Raw genomic sequence first — 20795 nt, 5'->3', positions numbered from 1 at the left:
GCATGGGTGCAGCTTGTAACAGCACCTGGGATCTCGACCAAGGAGATGCTGCCTGGAAGAAAATGCAGTGGTTTTAGCAACGTGGGCATGATGTGCATGAGAAGGAAGAACATGATAAATCAAAGGTGACAGGAAGGACATCCTCTTCCTTTCCTGCAACCCGGCTGGTTTTGAAAACCTCCAAGCAGGTTCAAGTCTCTTCCAGGCAGGAAGGCAGCCTTTACCAAGGCAACGCTGCCCTGGCATGACACCCCCCCACCCCCGGCACCCAAAGCTGAAACGACCTCCAGCGCCGGACTCCAGAGTCAAGATCGCTCACACGGTTACTCCCCACCCCCTGCCCTTCCCTGCAGTGCCCACCCCGGCCTCACAAGGAAAGGCCCAGAACCTGGGGGGCTGCTCAGGCAAGTTCCGGGTGGCGGCAGCCACGTGGAGGATCCAGCCCAGCACTCAGGCCTGGGGACAAGCCACCCGGGAGAGTCAGACGCACGGCCACGGCGAACCCCAGGGAGACAGCACACCCACTGTGCACGGCAGGTGCCCTTCTGCTGGCACTGCCGTCCCAGGCGTGGCCCCAAATTCCCCAGGAATGTCAGCTTCCCTTCAGAGCGACGCTCCTTTCTCAGAGGGCAGCTTTCACGATCCTGGTGGCAACTCACCCACCGGCATTTAACTCCCGCCTCTTCAACCTGAGAAAAGGAAATAAAGAATGAATTAAGACCTCAGAGCACCATCTGAAAATGAACCATAAACCAGGACAAGGACAGTGTGTGTTTCCCAGGGTCGCAGAAGCGTGTGTAACCTCCCCGTGTTTATAAGGCACCGGGCCCTGTTTGCCCAGAGTTTGCCAGATGAAACACTCAAGAGAGAAGGTGCCTCCGATGGTTTTCCAGGGGGAGCAAAGATGGGCAAGGCCTTGGAAACTTTTTTCCCCACTCCGCAGAAAGTTGTATGTGAAAGGAGCCCTCAAATTAAAAATAAGTGGTGGCGGTTTTTTTTTTTTTTTAATTAATAGCTACTTTATTTATTTATTTATTTATTTATTTTTAGCTGTGTTGGGTCTTCGTTTCGAGCGAGGGCTTTCTCTAGTTGTGGCAAGCGGGGGCCACTCTTCATCGCGATGCGTGGGCCTCTCACTGCTGCGGCCTCTCTTGTTGCGGAGCACAGGCTCCAGACGCGCAGGCTCAGTAGTTGTGGCTCACGGGCCTAGTCGCTCCGCGGCATGTGGGATCTTCCCAGACCAGGGCTCGAACCCGGGTCCCCTGCATTGGCAGGCAGATTCTCAACCACTGCGCCACCAGGGAAGCCCGTGGTGGCGGTTTTTAAGATAAAGTTGCTCAATGTTTCACAGCATCTCAAAATCATAAAATCAGCCGGGACGCTGGACATCGCGCAGACAGGCTGTGCACGCGGTGCGGCGTCTCTCCTGCGCCAGGACCAGCGGGAGGCACGGGGGCTGCCTGCCCTCTCCACGGGGGCGGGCTCCTCCCCTCAAGGGAGCAGCGCACGTGTTTCCAGACACATCCACGTTTTAGATAATTTTTCCTTACATTAAGCCAACATTAATTTTCCTGTAGCTTCCAGCCAGCATTGTAAACTGTGTTCTCTGGGGTCGCTACAAATGCCCCCACCTTTTTCCTTCTGTGACATGCTTCAGATCTTGAAGATCCTGTAGCGTGCCCTGCCCACCCTGCCTTCTCTTCTCCAGGCTAGATCCGCTGCTTTGTCAGACAACCTCACTTAATAAGCCATGAGCTGCCTGTATGTTTTCCATTTAAGGGCTGTTTTTGGCAGGGCCTCTGCTGTGCCCTCTCCAGCAGCGTCTGCCCACCTCCTGCTGTGCCCCGTGGCAGCTGTTTATGGACAAGAGCCCCTCCATCAGACCTCGGGGGTGGAGTTAGCTTCCCGCAGTAGAATGACTCACCTCTGAGGGCCTTGCCCCGAGAGGCAAAGAGGATGGGAGCCCTGTGAGGAGAACAAATACGTTTGTCTTTACACGGCTGTGTCGCCAGGCGCTGGCACCTGGCAAACGCTGGTATTTTCTTTTTTTTTTTTTTTTTTCTGTAAATAAGATTCAACAGATAATTTAAAAGTTTTACATTGTTAAATATGTCTATAAAGCAGTCGTGATAGAATAATAGAATAGGACATCCTCTACTCTTTTTAAAGATGGTTACAAAGACTAAATGAGAACTTTCCTCACCATGGCTACTTTTTTTTTTTTAAACATCTTTATTGGCGTATAATTGCTTTACAATGGTGTGTTAGTTTCTGCTGTATAACAAAGTGAATCAGCTATATGTATACATATATCCCCATATCCCCTCCCTCTTGTGTCTCCCTCCCACCCTCCCTATCCCACTCCTCTAGGTGGTCACAAAGCACCAAGCTGATCTCCCTGTGCTATGCAAAATGCTGGTATTTTCTGATGCATGAATGCAGAAGGGAATGAAGGAAGCAAGCAGAGATGAGATGCAGAGACAAAGAAAGGCCTTCATGGGTTCAAAACCTTTACCTCAAATGTCCCGAGTCCCCTGCTCCAATCCCGGAGCCTGTCTAATCCAGTCCCCAGGCTCCAAGGCTGCATTCTGCCCACAGCGATACCCACCCCCCCAACAACTTCCACCCTTAATAACCCTGTTAAACCACCACCAGCTCCTCCTCACACCACTCGACCTCTCCCCATCTCTCCCCCACAATCCACAAGCCTCACCTACAAACGTCCCAGGACGCTCCTCTCAGACACAAATTCCAAAGACATCCAAATGAGAAGAAGAAAAATGGTGGAAGACAGTGTTTTGATTTGGGGGCACCAGCTGATATCCTTTGGTCCCAGACTGATTTGGGAAGGATCCCAAAAAAGCGCTCATGTGCCTGGCCACGTGGGGCAGAAAGGCTGCTGGGGCTGTGCCCATTGCACAGAGATCCCTGGTAACGAGGACAGCTCCAAGGCATCCCAGTGCCATCTGCTGTTGAACAGCATGAGATGCCTTGAGCTGTTAAGTGGGCAGATTCAGTTTTATTTTTCCTCTCTGGAGTAAAAAGAAAAAGGAACTCTGGCCACGGGTGACATACAAACGTCAGGCCTGAGTCTATCTACACATGGAAATAACTCCCCAGGCCTCCCTTCTCCACCCCCATCTCTGGAGATAAACTGTAATAAAGTATTAACAACTGGCTCTGCTTTTCTGATAGACAAGGGATGACTCTCTTTTAAAGACCTTTGTGCTCTGTTGTTGGCAAAGTCATTTAAACTGTGATCATTAGCAGCTCTGCCTACAGCGCGGGCCGAGGCGGATTTCTCTGGAGAGGTTCCATCAATCACGTGTTCCTGGTGGGGAGCAGCTGTCTGAGGCCGGGGTGCAGGAGAGCGGGGGCGACACTTCACTCGCCCGGCCCAGCAGGGAACTTGGTATTGGCTTTGGGCCTCGGGTGCACCTGGCTGGGAGGTGCCTGACAGCACAGCGGGGAGCGGGGGGGAGGCAGACGGGGTGGATACCTCCCCTTCCCCAAGAAGCCCAAGGGGAAGTTGCTCTCCGGCTCTTATTGACACAGGCTGGGACCTGGGACCCTTTGCTGCAGTGTTTGCACCTGGACACACCTCTCCTGGAGCAACAAAATACACAGAAACTCTATGGGACTAAAAATAACTGCGTGCATGTGCAGTTGGGACGAATTCTGGACCCAAAAGATATAAAGAGACCAAAAAACCTAACTGCCACTTTTGAAGAGCCTGGAGCAAAAACAGGGTGTTGGGAGCAAATGTGGGGAACTGCGCATGCCCCCTGCACACAACACCACCAGAGGGGGTGGGCAACACACCTAAGCCACCCCTCCAGCCCGAGCCCTGGACACACCCCTACCCTCACCCCATGTAAGGAACCAGCTCGCCAACCGTCCCCCTCCCCCCTCAGGGAGCGAGCAAGCAAGGGAACCTGTTGTCTGTTCTCGCTCCACGCTGCTGCAGCAGGGGCCCCAATAAAGCCTCGCCTGAATTTCTCGTCTGCCCTCTGATCAATTTCTATCGATTGGGGAGAGCCAAGAACTCTGGTCAGTAACATTATGAGGGATGGCAGTGGTGCATCTACAGAAGGAGAGAGCTGCACTGGGCCTGAAATATTCTGAAGCCCTTGGGGAAAGGGCTGGGAAGGGAAGGAAAGTTCAGTGACAGCTGAGTCCTGTCTGTTCCCTTTCAAGTCTTGCATGTTGCAGGAAGCACTTCAGATGGTGAAAACTGAAGGAACAGGAAGCTTGTGGATGGGTGTGTGAAAGGGCAGGGAGGCAGAGTTAGGGGGTGGGGAGACAAGGGGGAGAAGCAAGAGCGGGGAGAGGACAAGGGGGAGAGAGAGAGAACCGAGGCACAGGAGAGTCAGAGGAGGCATGTTCTGAGGGGTGAGAGCTTAAAAACATGGATTCATGAAGATCAACTATACTACAATATAAAATAAAAATTAAATTAAATTTTTAAAAAAGGATGAATGAAGAAGAGAGGGACTGCTTCCCTTCTTTCTTCTTCTTTTCTCTTTCTTTTTTTCTTTCTTTTCTTTTTTGGCCACACCACGCGGCACGTGGGATCTTAGTTCCCCAACCAGGGATCGAACCTGTGCCCCCTGCAGTGGAGGCGTGGCGTCTTAACCACTGGGCCACCAGGCAAGTACTGCTTCCCTTCTTTTTAAAGGCTGAGTAATATTCCCCTGTATGTACATTTCATGTTTTCTTTACCCACCCATCTGCTGATGGACATTGAGTGCCATTTGTGACAACATGGTTGAACCTAGAGGATAGTGTGCTCGGTGAAAAAAGCCAAACACAGAAGGGCATATACCGCATGATGCTCCTTATATGAGAATCTCAAATAGATGTAGAAGCAGAGGGTAGAACAGTGGTTACTGGGCGGGGGGGAGGGGCGAAGTGGGGAGTGGCTGCCCGGTATAAAGTTTTAGTTACACAAGATGAATTAGTTCTGGAGATCTGCTGTACCGTGTAGGGCTTACAGTCAACAATACTGTGTTGTACACTTAAAAATTTCTTGGGGCTTCCCTGGTGGCGCAGTGGTTGAGAATCTGCCTGCCAATGCAGGGGACACGGGTTCGAGCCCTGGTCTGGGAAGATTCCACGTGCCGCGGAGCAACTGGGCCCGTGAGCCACAACTACTGAGCCTGCGCGTCTGGAGCCTGTGCTCCGCTACAGGAGAGGCCGCGATAGTGAGAGGCCCGCACACCGCGATGAGGAGTGGCCCCCACTTGCCACAACTAGAGAAAGCCCTCGCACAGAAACGAAGACCCAACACAGCCAAAAATAAATAAATAAATTAATTAAAAAAAAAATTTCTTAAGAGAGTAGGTCTCACGTTAAGTGTTGTCACTACATTACACAACCATCAAACAGAGGGACACAAGGACACCTGCGGAGGTGGTGCTATGTCGATTACTCTGAAAACAGGGTGATGGCGTCGCAGGTGTTCACATGTGTCCAAACTCATCAAACTGTATTCATTAACACGTGCAGTTTATTGTGTATCAACTAAACCTCAATCAAGCCGTTAAAAACAAGAAGGAAGGGCCTGTGCTTAGGGAAGGCAGTCTGAGTCTTTGGAGAGAAAGTTCAAAAATTAGCAGCTGTTCCTGAACCTCTGAAACTCAGACACATTCCTGGATGAAATTTTTCCAAAGCCAAGAACTTTGCTCCCCTTTTTTCGGCCTTGGTTGCCAGAGAGTTTAAAAGTCAAACTTATTGCCTAAGTTTTGTGATCTGTTCAAATCAGGTGACTGAAACATCTCCATCTGCTTCTCGGAGAGAGTCCTGGAAGTGTGATGCTCAGACATTTCTCCCCACACGGCATCCCAGGCTCTCAGCCAGCGTAAGCCCTTCAGGAAGTCGGGGGAGCACAAATCTTGAATAAAGAGCACAACATACACTCAAGGAACCAGGAAGATACATTCTCCCGACCCATCTCATCTCCGGAAGAGAATAAGACATGTCCCACGGCATTCAGATGCAGCTTGGCAGTGAGCGGGCTCAGGGGGAGAGGAGGCCCTGGGACAGGCAGGGTCCCGAAGCAGCAGCCGTCCAGACACAGTAACCAGGACGATCAGTTGGCCAATTAATGAGGATTTTTGCAGTTGTCTTATTGCTCTGATTTAGGTTTCATTACCTAATAGTTTAGTTGGTAACATGAGAACAGGGCATAAATTTCCAAAGGTCCCAAAGGCTATGCAGCGAGAAGTCAGTTGTTCTCCCAGACTTCCCCTCCAGCTACTGTCCCCCTGCCCCCAGCTAGGTAAATGCTGCCACCAGATCCTCTAAAAGGAGACTGTCGGGTTCTCCAACAGGCTTGACAAAGGACCCTGGCTCATCCCAGAGACGGGGTTCAAAAGGCTCCTCTGTAGAAACAACGCTTGAGCTGAGAGGTGAAGGACAAACAGGGGTGTGCTAGTGAAAGAAGGAACAGCATGTGCAAAGGCCCTGTGGTCAGAGTGGGCACCGCACTTTGGACAAGATGGCAAGGAGGTAGGGTGGCCCATTCCCGGAGAGTGAGGTGGGGGTGGGCAGGAGCAGTGGGCAGAGGTGGCAGGGCTCCCTAGGCCATCTCAGGATTGTGATCTTTATCCATAGAACTGATTTAAGCCCTGGGGGTTCAGAGGGTATATGTGACAGATCCATTTAACGTTTTGAAAACATAATCACTGTAGCTCCTGCGCAAAGAAGAGCAAGCACTGATAAGGGTAGAGATTGTACAGGAAGAGACTGTACAGTTAGGAGATTGTACAGGAAACCTCAGCTGCCCTGCCCCACACCTGTTCAGCATCCCCTTTGAATTCAGCCATGGCCACGGCCATGGCGGACTCTCCCAGGTGGGCTTCACCTCAAATGCCGCCTTCCCTGGGGCCTCTCCAGTGACACCGATGCCAGGGAAGCTGTTGGTGCACATGTAGGAATGATCTGAATGTGCACGAGAGTCTGTGCTTCCAGGAGCAACCCTCAGCCAGTGGAGAATGGGAGCCGGTGGATAAACACTCCTCATGGGCAATCAGGACCCACTCTTCAGGTCCCAGGTTGGGTTTAGGTCCCACGGTGGCGACCTCACTTACGCACTCTTATATAGACGTTCCTTCTTCTCCCACTCTGCCTGCCCCTCCCTTCTGATTCCCGGGATTACTCCTAAATGAGCAATCCGCAAAGAAGTCCTTTTAGGCTCTGCTTTCTCGGGGTATCTCAAGTAAGACGGAGGCATTTGCAGCTGTCTAGGTAAGACAGGATAGGAGCCTGGACTAGGGCGGCAGCTGTGGGAATGGACAGATTGAAAAGATATTTGGAAGGTGAAATCAAGAGTCCAGTGCGGCCACATTCTCCAGCACCACTCTCTCTTCTATCCCCTTTGACATTTGGTGTGGCCAGTCCAGGCTCACAGCTTGTTACCACTGCGGAGTAACAAGTGGCACTTGTTGGAGGAGGTGTCTCACAGCTGTGCAAATGGCCACCATATATGGAGGCAGAACTCAACAGCCCTTGCAAAACAGAAGTTACGGGACACGAAGAGGGTATTTCCAGGCAGTCCTTAACTGGTTGAATTTAAAATGGGGCCTTTGGCAGATACCCCTGGCATTAAGCATCTCCTTCAGGCAAGACGGCACAGCCATTGTAGCAGAGAGAGAAGTAGCAGTAACAACAGGAGGCCGTGGAGGAGGAGGGATGGCTGCGCATCCAATGAAGATGAAGAAATGGGGACTCAGAGAGATAGGTCGTCTTCCCAGGGTCCCCTGAGCAGTGCCTGATAAAGCAAGGATGCACAACGTGGTCCAAATGGCTCCAAAGACCATGCTTTTAACAACGATCTCCTTTTCAATTTCCCTCTGCTCCAAAGCACGGGGTGGGGGTGGGGGGGGGGCCCGGGCAGATTCCAGCCATCTCTATTTACGCTGGCTCATTGGACCAGTTGACTGTCAGTTAGATTCTGTTACTCAGTAGACGAGGCTCAAGACTTTTTTTTTTTTTTGCACATAAAGGGTTTATTTTAAATGTTTTAAGGATAGGATAGCGTTACATCATAATTACAAATATTATGTACAGAATTAACAGATTTATATTGTTTATACTTCTAAACGCAGAGAACAGGGAACTGTCTATACCTTGTATAAAATAAAATTAAAACTAAAAATGAATTCGAGCTTGAAAGATGAGGTCATTTACCTAATTTTAAGATGCGAACATGAAACATATCACACTGTGGTGATAATCATGTCTCAACATATAAGTACATCAAAAACATGTTGTACACCTCAAACTTATATAACATTATATGTCAATTATATCTCAAGTTTTAAAAATCAATTAATTGATTGTTTAATTTTTAAAAAAAGAGGACCTTTGGCGGATGTGGTGAATGGAGATGACACTGAGTGTGGCCTTGGCTGGATGGACTAGAGAAGCAGCAGTGGACGCCTCTCATTTATTTAGTTCACAAATAACAGCTGCCAATTCGCTTAATCCTTACAACAACCTCACGATGTAGATTCTGCTATTTTCCCCCTTTTACAGATGAAGAAACCGAGGCAAAATAAAATGACTTAATAACTTTCCCAGGGAGACTCCGTTAGTAAGTAGCAGAACTGGGGTTTTCACCCAGGAATTCTAAAATCTGTGTTCTCACTCATGGCTCCCTGCTGCCCCTCCTTTACCGATTCACCCTACAAACACTGCTGGTCGTTTGCTCCATGTCAGGGTTAGTTAGATGCTGTGGGAGTGGAGGCTGGGTGAAATACAAAAATGAATCAAGCATGAATTCAGCCCTCAAGTAATTTATTCTCTCACTGATGTTAAGTGTTTCCATAAAGGATGATGAGAAAATGTAGAAAGTGACAAATGTCCAATAAAAGATACTGACAAAATACTATGGGGCTTCAAAAAAGGAGAGCAATTGCAATGTGGAGGATGCAGAGGGATGGGACATCAGTTTGGTTTTGCTGCATAACGAACCGCTCCAAAATTCAGTGACTCAGAGGACACCTACCTGTTGCCTCTCATGATTCTGCAATGGGCCGGTCGGTTCTTCTGTTTGGGGCTGGCTCCGCAGTGCCAGGTGATCTAGGAGGGCCTTGCTTATCCATCTGGGATGGCTGGGATGGAGGGGACCTCTTGTCCTCCAGATGTGGTCCAGCCTCACTCTCCTGGTGGAAAAAAGGTCCCTATCAGCAAGAGAGAGGAAAAGCCCTGATGCACAAGCACTTTTCCAGCCCCTCCATATGTCATGTTTGCTGATATTCCATTGGCCAAAACAAACCCAAGATTCAAGGGGTAGACAGATCGGCTCCCCTTCTGCTGGGGTGTGGCAACAGCACATTGCAATGGGACATGCTTAGCAGGATTACAGGGGAGTGTAGTTTTTTGTTTTTTGGGTTTTTTTCAATCAGGCAGGATCAGAGAAAGCTTTACAGAAAGAATGAGCCTTGAAAAATGGCTGGGGCTGGGGATTGTGGCAGGTTTCCCATATGTGGAGAAAATCCACAGAGGCGAGAGAGCTGAGGGTCTGAGACAGGCTGGGACCTGGCACCCTTTGCTGTGGGGCTTGCACCTGGAAACATGTCTGCTTGAGCAACAGGATACAAAGAAACTTATAAGGGATTAAAAATAACTGCATGCATGAGCAGCTGGGGCAAATTATGAACAATAAGATACAAAAAGACCAAAAACCCAGCTGCCACTTCTGAAGGGCCGGGAGCAAAAGCAGGGTACTGCGCATGCCCACTGCCTTCAACACCACCAAAGGGGTGGGCAGACCACCTCAGCCACCCCTCCAGCCCAACCCCTGGACCTGCCCCTACCCTCACCCCATATAAGGAACCAGCTCGCCCCCGCACTTAGGAAGCAAACACGGGAACCTGTTAACTTGTTCTCACTCCCGCCTGCTATAGCAGGAGCCCCCAATAAAGCCTTGCCTGAATTTCTTGTCTGGCCTCTGATCAATTTCTATTGATTAAGGAGGCCAAGAACCCTGGTCCGTGATAGGTCCTCAAGGACCAGCATGTGCTTCATTTGGGCTAGAAGGAAGGTCAGAAAAGAAAGTTGGAGCTGAATCATGGAGGGATGGAGTGATGTCTTTCAGATCTGGGATGGCGGCCAATGGCTTATTAAGAGGTTGATCTCTACTTGCAGGGCACAGCCCCTCTCAGAGAACATGCTCTACCACACGCCTGGCAGCCGTGGCAGCACAATTCTCTTGTTCCTGGAGCCCAAGGAGCAAGCAAAGGACCTGGGGTAGCCAGTCTACAGGCTGCCAAAGCTCTACGGTGGCCGAAAAAGGTGAGTTGGGGGACTGAGGCATCAGTGGCAGAGGTCAAATGAAGGGCACATTGAGGTTAAGTCAAAGCTGGGGCATCCAAAGCTGGGTTCAAATTGCCATGTGGGAGCTAAGGGTGAGGAAGCCAGCTGGTAGAGACAGGAGACAGAGTTTTATGAAGATAAAAACTGACACAACGAGGGAAGACTGGTCCCTGGAGTAGCCTCGGGTCTTGATGACCTTCCCATCCACGTATAGGTTTACAAGTAATTCTCTTTCTCTGCGTCATGATTCTGTCCCTGCATCAGCTGATGATGGGTGGTCTGTCTTGCATCACATGATGGGTGGTCCTCTCCTTGCGTCCCTGTTTAGAACACTGGTTGGAATAAAATTTTGAAAAGAGGCAGGGCAACCGGGATAGAAGTATGTCTTGGTCAGGTTGCAAAGCAGGGTGGATATTCAGGACTGGAGTTGTTCTTAAAAGGAGCTACTGTTTCTCTACCTCTCCCAGCAACTAGACATACCATAAAGTGAAAACTGACGCCATGATATTTTCAGAAAAATTCTTTGCTTAGGTAAAGTCTTGAAAGCCTCAAGAATGTTAGTTTGTGGTCTTTCTTTCTTTAGTTTTTATTTCTTTCAAAAAATTTATCAGTGCTCACTCTGAAGAAGCTAGAAGCCATTCCACTCTGCCTTATTCCTTTTGGAATTTACTGAGTACATCTCAGCAGTGGCACGGAAAATATATTTCCTTGGAAACCAGAAGTCACACAATAGTCCTCACCCTTCAGAGCCCCATGGGGTGGAGAAATCCCCATGATAGTTGAAATCCGATTATTCTGCTTTTATGTCACCTCCTTTGCTATAAATGAGGGCCAGCGCAGCTGCCAGAGCACAGAATGACACAGATACAATGTGATGTGTCAACCACTCATGTTTCTCTTTTATGAGATCAACTTTTTATAACTCTGCAGTCAGTCCACTGACAGACTATAAAACTTGGCTTATTGGAAACAGATACAACAACCATGAGACGTCACTCGTCAGAGACCGATCCAGCCTCTTCTGGACACGAGTCGGTCCTTAGAGAGAAAGCCATTAGGAACGGGAGCCTGAGTTGCATGTCAAGCTGTGTAGGCACCTGTCTGGGTCACATAAATATTGCTCCTTGTGAAAACCTGCCATGCTGAGTCCTACCATAAAGTGCGTGACATTCATGGATTAGCCTCACGGCCTGACTGCTCATGAATCTTACTCCAGGAGATTTCAGAGTCCTTGAATCCAGCCAAATGTTACTGTCAAAAGCCTTTTCTAATCTATTTGTGGCAACAGAAATGTCTCCACTATGGAGAACCCAGAATGCTGGCAGCAAGGGCCAGCTCCCACTTCAAAGGGAGAGTTCAAAGCAGACGCCTCTCTGGACTTGAGCACCAGTGGGCGGAGTCAGTCTCACATGCCTGGTCTTCACGCACGTCCCACTCTACCCCGTCTCTGTCTTACCTTCACTGCAAGCTCAGAAACCACTGCTGTCCCCAGATCGGTCTCCTTATGCACAAATGGGACTCTGAGGTCCGCAGATAGAAAGGGTTTGGAAAGTCTCCCTGGTGCAACGGCTTTCTTCCCCTTTGGGGTGTGTCTCAGTTTGGGGCATGACTTTCTTCCCTCAGCATCCAGGGGCTCAGCTGCAGATGAGAAGCAGCACAGCGAAGTGTCCTGATGCAGGCACCACTGGAAAACATGTCTCCATGGAAACCCCAGGGTTACCTCACCCAACAGCATTCAGATGTGACTGACCACAGAAGCATTTTTTTTTCAATATAGAGGAAGTATCAGCTCTGTCTACAAAGCCAAGAGGGTTTCGCTTTTTTTTTTTTTTTTTTTTGGTTTGTTTTTGAAGTTATAGCCTCCTCTCCAGAGTTTCTGGGATAACGTCATATGTTTGGGGAGCATTTTGTATGTAGACAGCATTTCCCCCCGTGCCTCTGCCTCAGCACACAAAGATATCATTCCTATGAAAACAAGAGGGATTCTTCTAGGGACACATGTCATTATTCATCTCTGCTCTAGTCATTGCCTGTTGCCAAAGAGTTGTTTTAATGTTCTGAATCCAGAATGCCTGTTTTCTCACAGCCTCAGCAGGATCTGGCTCACTCAGCACTTGATGGGGTTTGTTCATGGGAAACCCAGGAGCTGGGGGTGGGAGTGGGCGTGACTGCTGTCACGGTGACCTTTCACACCTCCACCCCCAGACGGGAATCGTTAACTCAGGGCACACATGTGGTCCGCGCTCCTCCCTCCGTCAGCCTGCTGGGGATCGGCATTATGCGGAATGATGCCTTCTGTCCCTCTGGGCTCCCCAAAGAGCTAACTTAATTGTTGGGAAACATTGGAGAAAAAAGATGTCATTCCTCTACCTCATTGGTTCTCACCATGGGGGAGAGGAGGGATTTCGTCCCCTGGGAACAACGGGGCAAGGTCGGGAAACCTTTTTGGTTGCGTGACTGGGAGAGGGGTGCCAGAGGCATCTAGTGGGTAGGGGCAGGGACGTAGCTGAACATCCTACGATGCATAGGACACCCTTCCCCCAACAATAAACGATCCAGCCTGAAATGTCACTGTGCTGAGGCTGAGAAACCCTGGAGATCCAGCAAGGTGTGGCTTCAGGGCAGTTCAGGTCTCTGTTATTAGCAACGGGAGGACAAGCTATGGACTAGTTACTAACTGTATGAATAAATGCGTCCAATGCACTCACTAGGGCACTCCAGTACACAGAGGACTTTCTTGTGACTGGAGAGTTTGCAGTGTATGTGAGTCCTTCCTGGAAAGCCTTTTCTTCTCTGAATTATGCTCTCAGTCTATGTTGTCTTCCAGTGCCTCTCTATTTGTTAAAATTCCTTTCTGTACAATTCATATGAACATAAATCCTTCCTTTAAGGTCTAACCAATTATAGAGAAAAGTAGATCCTTCACTTAAGAGCCATAATCTTACTTCCAATCACTCTCTCTCTCTCTGGAAATCTTAGGACAGGTGGAAACAGGGCAACGGATGAAGCCCATCTCATGGCCACATCTAAGATCTATTGTTAAATGCTTAATAGGCATTTCTTTGTTATCACTAGTATTCTAGTCATATGTCCTACCTAGAATTATTACCTAAGATGCGATTTGTATGCTGAATCACATGGCCAACATTTTTGCGTGTTCCTCAAAAATGGGATTAGGAGGAAGCATGAGAGATCAGTTCCTGGGATCCACCGGCCTCTAAGCCAGCAAGAGATATAGAACCGGACAAGTTCTCAGAGTATCGCTCCAGTCTCCACCCCCGGCTTTCTCACCAGGGCCACTTTCGTTCCAAAGCATGAGTGGCTAAGTCATATCAAGGCCAGTTAGGTCAAGATTACCAATATCTAGGCCCTCTGAATGTCACACCCGCTTGCTCACCGCCAGGGGAGATAATATCAGGCCAAGGGAAGAAGCTGGCTCCGTGGGCTCTCAGGACAAAGCGGACTGGGCCGAGGTTCAGGGCTCCAGGCCACAAAGATGGCGGTCCTCTGGGAAGCACCACTGATTGGAGAGGATGATCTAGCGTGTTCCACCGTCCCTCTGCTCCAGCTACTCAGACTGGTCACATTTAAGAAAATGTTCAAACGTTTGTTCTCTACATCTGTGTCCATACGTTTGTTCTCACAAACGTATGGACACCAAGGGGGGGAAAGTAGGGGGTTAGGTGGTGGTGGTGGGATGAACTGGGAGATTGGGATGGACATGTATACACTAATATGTACAAAATACATAACTAATAAGAACCTGCTGTATAAAAAATAAATAAATAAAATTTAGGAAGTTAAAAAAAAAAAAAAGAAGAAATTACCCAGTCCATTAAAAACTAACCACCCCGTACCCTGGGGCCTCTTGATTTCTGAGATGGCCCACACTCTGTCTGTAGAGTGTGTTTCTCTCTAAATAAATCCACTTCTTACCTAAAAAAAAAAAAAAAAAATGCTCAAGGTGTTAAAGCAGAGAAAGCATTTTAGAAGCCGATATAGATACGCGAGCGAGCTGGACACATACACGGAAGAACGTGGTCTCAAGAAGTCACAGCAGTTGAGCCTCACCTCGCAGTGGAAATCTTTTTTACAAGATCATATTAGCGGACTTCAACTGCATGCTCAGATCACCTCTGGGGCTGAGGTGTGGATGTAGCCCAGCAAGGCCTCCCATCTGTACAAGCTCTAGGACTCAGCACGGCCACACCTGAAATGCGGAGCAGTCTTCATGGAAAGCGTTGCCCACTGAGGTTCAGGGCAGAGTCTGGGCCTGACAGGCGCCCCCTCACTGGGGGCACCACATGTTCTCACTTCCCAAGACAGAAATTGATTGGTTTATCGCATAACTTGAGCAGAATTTACTCATTGTTCCAACGATAACCCAGGCAGCAGGCTTGGTCTCACTCGACAACCCCCTACCCCGCTCCCCAGCCCGCCTTTCCCCCCCTGCCCAGCCTCCATAGCCACATCCTGTAGCAAGAACCTCCTGGGCCCTGTTGTCTGGGGGTGGGGAGGGGGGGAAGAGGGGGCAGGACCTGGGTGCCTAAACCAAGGTCTGGTTTAAGGTCTTCACCACTCAAGCCCCTCACTCCTCACCTGAACTGCCGTCACCCCCAGAGGATTCTCTGCAGCCTGGTCTGGAAGGAGAGAGCCCCTTGTAACCGAGGGAGAACTTCTTGTATTTTCCTTGCAGAGCCTGTCGTCAGCTTTGCTGCACACGGCCCTGGAGGAGCTGAGCTGGCCCTTGTTTAAGGAAAGCCAGCAAATCCACGCAGATGTTTTTCTGAGAGCTGTTCCGACCAGGGCTCAGGGATTTCGCCCTGCCTGGTATCACATAGCACGGGGGAGGATGGGACTTCTCATTGTGGAGCAGGAAGTATATTACATGAAATCAAAATGTAAGTGGGTTCTTTTTGGATTAGGCCATGTTTTTCTCTTCTGTTTTTCTTCACATAACCTTATCACTCAGCTCCTTTATTTTTCCCCTCTGCCCTCCTTGGCTCTCATGCCCACTCTGGTCTGCAGGACAAACTCAACCCACCAGGCGCTCTGGGTGGCACGGTTTCTAGCTCCACTCCAACCTCATCAGAGGCTCACTAAGGCTTTACTGACCTCATTTTCTGATCCAACACAGATATCCTGCTCCACCTAGTTTTTCAGCGCTCAGGAGACCTCTGACTTAAACCCAAGAGGCCAGAGAGCAGGAGGCTCGGTCCAGAGCGCAGCCTGATGCCTGCCCCCAGGACGGTCAGCGTCGCCTCCCTCTTGCTGCCTGCCCTTCTCCGTTGCCCACGTCCCCGACCAGAACCTGCCCTGCACACAAGCAGCTGATAGGCTTCAAGGGGTGAGACAGACTCCCCGCACCTCACATCTCTTTAACAGCGCACAAGGCGTTTCATTTCATAATTTGAGATGAAACGCTCAATGCAAGTCCCCTGGGAGAGGGATGGGAACCGAATTCACGGTGAGGCACCAATGGTCTCGTCTCAGCTCAAAGCAAAGGTTTGTTTGTGTTTGTTTGCAAGCCTGCTTGGGTTTAGCTCTGGGCTTCTGTTTAAGAGGGTCGAGGGCAGTGGGACGACAGAACAGCAAAGAAGCACTGGTTCCTAAAAAGGAAAGGCCGATGGGAGACAAGTCCCGTCTCCTTCACAGCTTTGATTAGGTCTCCTCTGCTAACCCTCCCCTCCGCGGGTATCTCCTGGTCCACCTCTGCATCAGCCCGACCTGCGCTGACGCCAACACGGGCTCTTTCGCTCTGTCTGCCTCACAACCGGCCTCTATCCATGCGTTAGTTTCCCACGAAGTGCTTTCCCCAGAAATTGAGAAATGAGCCTGTGCCCCAGAAGACAACGGTTTTGCTTCTTCATAACCAAGAAATCTTGAAAGGATCAGAAATAGAAGGAAAACACGGCAAAGGAGGGAAGAGCCCTAGGGGGGAAGGAAATGAAAGGCAGGGTGAGACCCTGTCGAAAACTCAAAGTAGCTGAACTGCGCTAAATGAGCTGAAACAATGAGGCGATGCATCTCTGGGCCGGTCCTGGGCCTGCTGGTCGACTACGCATTGCTCCTCACACCCCACCTGCTCCGTCTCTCGGGGGCTGACCCTGCGGGCTGTGCTTCTCAAGCCGCCGTAGCAGCAGGGTTCCGCTGGGTTCAGCCATGGGGGCCGCCAGCCGGAGACAGGGCGGCGGGGTTGGGGAGAGGAAGGTGGGGAATCGCCTCCCCCTTCTCTGCCTCATACAATTTGTATGTCAGTATTTCTTATTGTTGGCCCCAAAACAAAACAAAACAAACAAATCCACTCTACAGGGAGCTCAGGCTTTTATGACCCACATCCTATAGGAGGGATGGAGAGACCTCCAGAGAGAGCCCGGTCTCTGTCCTTACATCTTCCCCAAACGCTGGCTGGAGAGGAGGGTGCTGCCCAGCTGTTCTCACCTGCCTCCTTTCCTTGGGGGTTTTTGGCGGGCAGGTGACTGAAGGTCCTGAAGGTGGTGAAATCAACCTTCAATTCCACCTCGCATCAAGGCCACATTATGTGGGCGGCTTTGGTTCCAGATCAAACGCCGTGAGCGACCTCCTGCTTCCTGCTTTATAAAATCTAACATTTGGATGCCTCTGCTTCTTCCTGTGATGCCGCTAGACCTGCGTGTAGACATTCATACTATTATAAAATGTGTCCTGCTTGTACGAGTCTACCAGCTAGTCTGTACTCATTAATCCACTCATAACAAATAGGTCATTTTATCACTCCCTAAGGAAAAAAGTGATGCTTTCCAAATTTGCTGCCCTGTTAAATGCTATTCAGAAACAAAACAGTTGAGTGCCTCTCATTATGGTGATTAGCTCCCGGGGCCTGGACTCTAGTCTGGATGTTGTAATAAATTGGAGAGAGAAATCTCAAGTCCGAACTCCCCCACCCTAAACTCTCAACCCAACCTTTTATTTTATTTTACTTTGAAGCTCTGAAGTAGTTTTGTACGCTGAACAGCTGACTCACTGTAAGTGATGCCAAGGGTGATTTTTCAGAGCAGGGGTCCTGGGGAGGAGGAAGGAGGAAGTCTGAGAATGCAGAATCCCATCCCGTCCATCCCATCATCTCGGCATCTCTGGTCCCATCGCGGCTGGCAGTTGTTCAAGGAGCAGTTTGTAACCTAGGGAGTCAGATTTGGGAAAATGTACAATGTGACCCCAACCCTCCAACTGCCTCTCCCAGCCTTCGATCTTTTCTGAAAAGAGTGGAGTGCACAGTGAGACAAGAAGGAAGCTAGGAGAGTGGGTGAGGTCAAGGGTCTTTCAGAAAGGAGAGTATTCCTAAAACAGCTTTCCCCTCTGGTGGCCTCTCTCTCCTTCCCATCACTACCAAGGTGCTAAACAATGCAACCGAGGAGCCCTCACAGCACCCACTCTCCCCCCAGCTCTGCACCCTGACCCCCACCACCTGCTGGAATTGCTCTGTCACAGGTCACCTCCCATTGTCCGGTAATTAAATTCAGGGGCATGTCTGCCTTCACCTCCCAGATGCAACTGCAGGATTGGACCATGCTGTGTGTCTCCAGCCTTCCTCTCTCCATTCTCCGCTCTCTTCCTCCATCCCAGGGCAAACACTATCAGAGTCTATTGCAAATGCCTCTCCTCCTTCCCTGTTCCTGTTGGCATTGTCGGGAGCAAGGCATTAGGGAATTTGAGGCAACTGTCCGCATTAGCCTTTTACTAGCTCCCAGTTAGAGCTTTGCTTCGGTTTGCACCCACCTGGGACACACACCTGTGCCAGAGTAGAAGTCATACACTGTAACTGCCCTGCTCAAAAATCTCCCACTCTGCTTTGTGCACAGAGTACAGTAAACACGAGCGAATCTGGCCCCCAAGTCCTCCTCAGCCTACGTTGCAGCCCTGCCCCCTCACACATCTAGTTCCCGGCTTGCTCACCACACCCTAACGAGCCCCTCACTCCCCATCTCCACCCGTTCCCGCATGCTCTTTCTGTCATCTCTGCTTCAAGTCGTAAGGAGAATCCTGTCTCCAGAGTGAAGCTTGTCCTGAATCCCTTTAACTGAATGCGATTGCTTCTTTTTTAAAATCCCAGAGAAAATTTCCCCCTTAAAATGAGCAATTATATGTTTAAGTTTGCAATGTAAAATAAACATTTTTTAAAAGGAAGGCATAGCTTAAGTCCCACTTGACAAGCCCACCCAATCCCAGACCCCTCCTGGCGCATTTACACACACCCGTAGATGTAGAATGTGCAGTCGCCAGATGGGGGCTCAGGACCCACTCCTTGTGCCGGCTGCCACTTCTACTGCCGGTACCATCTTTACTTGGTTGTTTGGAGACCACTCCTCGGAGTGTTGTGGGGACTGGCTTCTCGCTTTACTTTGCTTCTCTCTATCAAATGTCTTTTAGAAATTCCTAATAATTTCTAGCTAACCGAAGTCATCTCTTTAATTTGCAGTCCTGTTGGGAATTTTCGTAGTTGGTGATAGTACACCTTTCCTGTCAGTTCTAGGACAGGAAAGAAACAGAGCCACAGGGCTTCAGTTTCCCATCTTGATGGTCTGCCCACCCCTCGTTTTAGTTCAACATTTTGCCTCAAAATATTTGCTGCTCACAGGCGTCTTCACTAGGGGGTCTCTGGGGTTTCTATGATACCTAGCTAGCGTGGCTGGCGGGAGCTCCGTAAGCACACACAGTTTCAATAAATGGTAGGAACATTTTTTTTCTCGCCCACATGACTCGATATCAACAGCACGATTCTAGGACGCTCTGATCGCTGTTGGGGACTCATTTCAACATGGATGCATTCTTAGAGGGTCTTCCCTGCTTACCTTTATAACTGGAGGTTTTGGTCTATTTGATCACAGAACAGACAGCGTTTTATGGGCTGTAAATGGAGACAAAGTTACAGGAAGGAAAGGAGTAGCCAAGAAGCAGAAGAGGCCTTTTTTTTTTTGCCTTTTGGCCTCACCGCATGGCTTGTGGGATCTTAGTTCCCTGACCAGGGATTGAACCAGGACCCACAGCGGTGAAAGCACCGAGTCCTAACCACGGGACCATCAGGGAATTCCCAGAAGCAGAAGAGGCCTTAACAGCACAAACTGTACTCTTCCCGCTGCCCAGAAGTTCAGAGAGATGTTGGGGAGAACTTTGGAAATCCATAGGCAATGGGGCTGGGAAGTTCCTGCGCATTGTGTCCAATCTCAAAAGAGGCAGGGAGGCCTCAGCTGACATTCGAAAACCAAAAGCAGAATGCAAAATTATAAATACATACAATTTATCCATCTTTTTAAAAAAGCTGATGTATCACAGCTTTCCTATACATAGATACAGATATAGACCATAGACACACACACACACACACACACACACACACACACACACACATCTCAAAAGACAGGATGGAACGTTGTGAAGAATAAATGCCCATGGTTGGATAAGTCTGGCTGAACAAGTACACTTTTCAGCCTTCCTTCTCCAATCCCCCCAAAATGTATGTTTTTAAACCTAAAACAGTACTAGGGGAAAGAAGAAAGAAAGAAGAAATAACTAACATACAGGAATAAAGGAATTTTTAAAATAGCAGCTAAATATAAACTAGAGTAGAAAGGATATAAAGCTGTGAAAATAGTCAAATTCAATTAACAGGGAGAAAGATGAACCACTTTTAAGGGAGTGAATTTAAGAGAATATATTAGTAATAAAGTATTCTAATTATATTTAGGAAAAATACATTTATATCATCAGTGTGTTTAATGGCTTTAAGGTAAAGAAAATTCGTAAGATTTACGTGTTATTATGCAAAGTTGTAATAGCATATGAATTGAGTGATCTACCTCTGCTTGTCAGTTACTGAGCCCCTGGTGGAAATTCCAGCAGGATGGACCCGGCCAGTCATCCCCATGATTTCACAATTAATATTCTCCCCTTAGCCAGCTCCTCTAAATTCTCATATAAAATGGGCTTGAATGATTCTGAGAAAGGCCAAAATAAATATCCATTGTAGGTGAGATTTCTAGAAATTTGGGGTAAAAGAGAGAAGGCCCCATAGCTTCTGTTTTTTAAAACATCCCCCATCTTATAAGCCTTTACCACCTTCTCCCCAATTCTCCTTCCAGAAGGACCCTGATATGTGTTTCAAGCATGTGTCATACCCCTAAGCCAGCACTTCTCCAATCAGGCCTCAGGCTGATGTGAAAGCAGCTTGTAACCAACAGGAAGCCAGAAGGTTCAGGAGGAAACCAAAGCTTCCACGTGAGTCGTCCAGCAGCCTCAAGCAACTTTTGTGACACACACACCAGAAGTCTTCGAGAAATCTTATCTCCCTCAGCGCTTTCTGGAGTTTAAAGGGTTAAGCCAAAATGTGCTGATTTACACTGGCTGGGTGTTGGAAGCATGTAAAGTAGAAAGGACTGTAAATTGGGTGTCAGCCCAGGACCCGGTCAGCTCACAGCAGCTTTCTGACCATAGACAAGGAA

The sequence above is a fragment of the Balaenoptera acutorostrata genome, chromosome 9 (genome assembly GCF_949987535.1).
Source record: "Balaenoptera acutorostrata chromosome 9, mBalAcu1.1, whole genome shotgun sequence".
Lineage (NCBI taxonomy): Eukaryota > Metazoa > Chordata > Mammalia > Artiodactyla > Balaenopteridae > Balaenoptera > Balaenoptera acutorostrata.
This window is presented reverse-complemented; position numbering follows the sequence as displayed.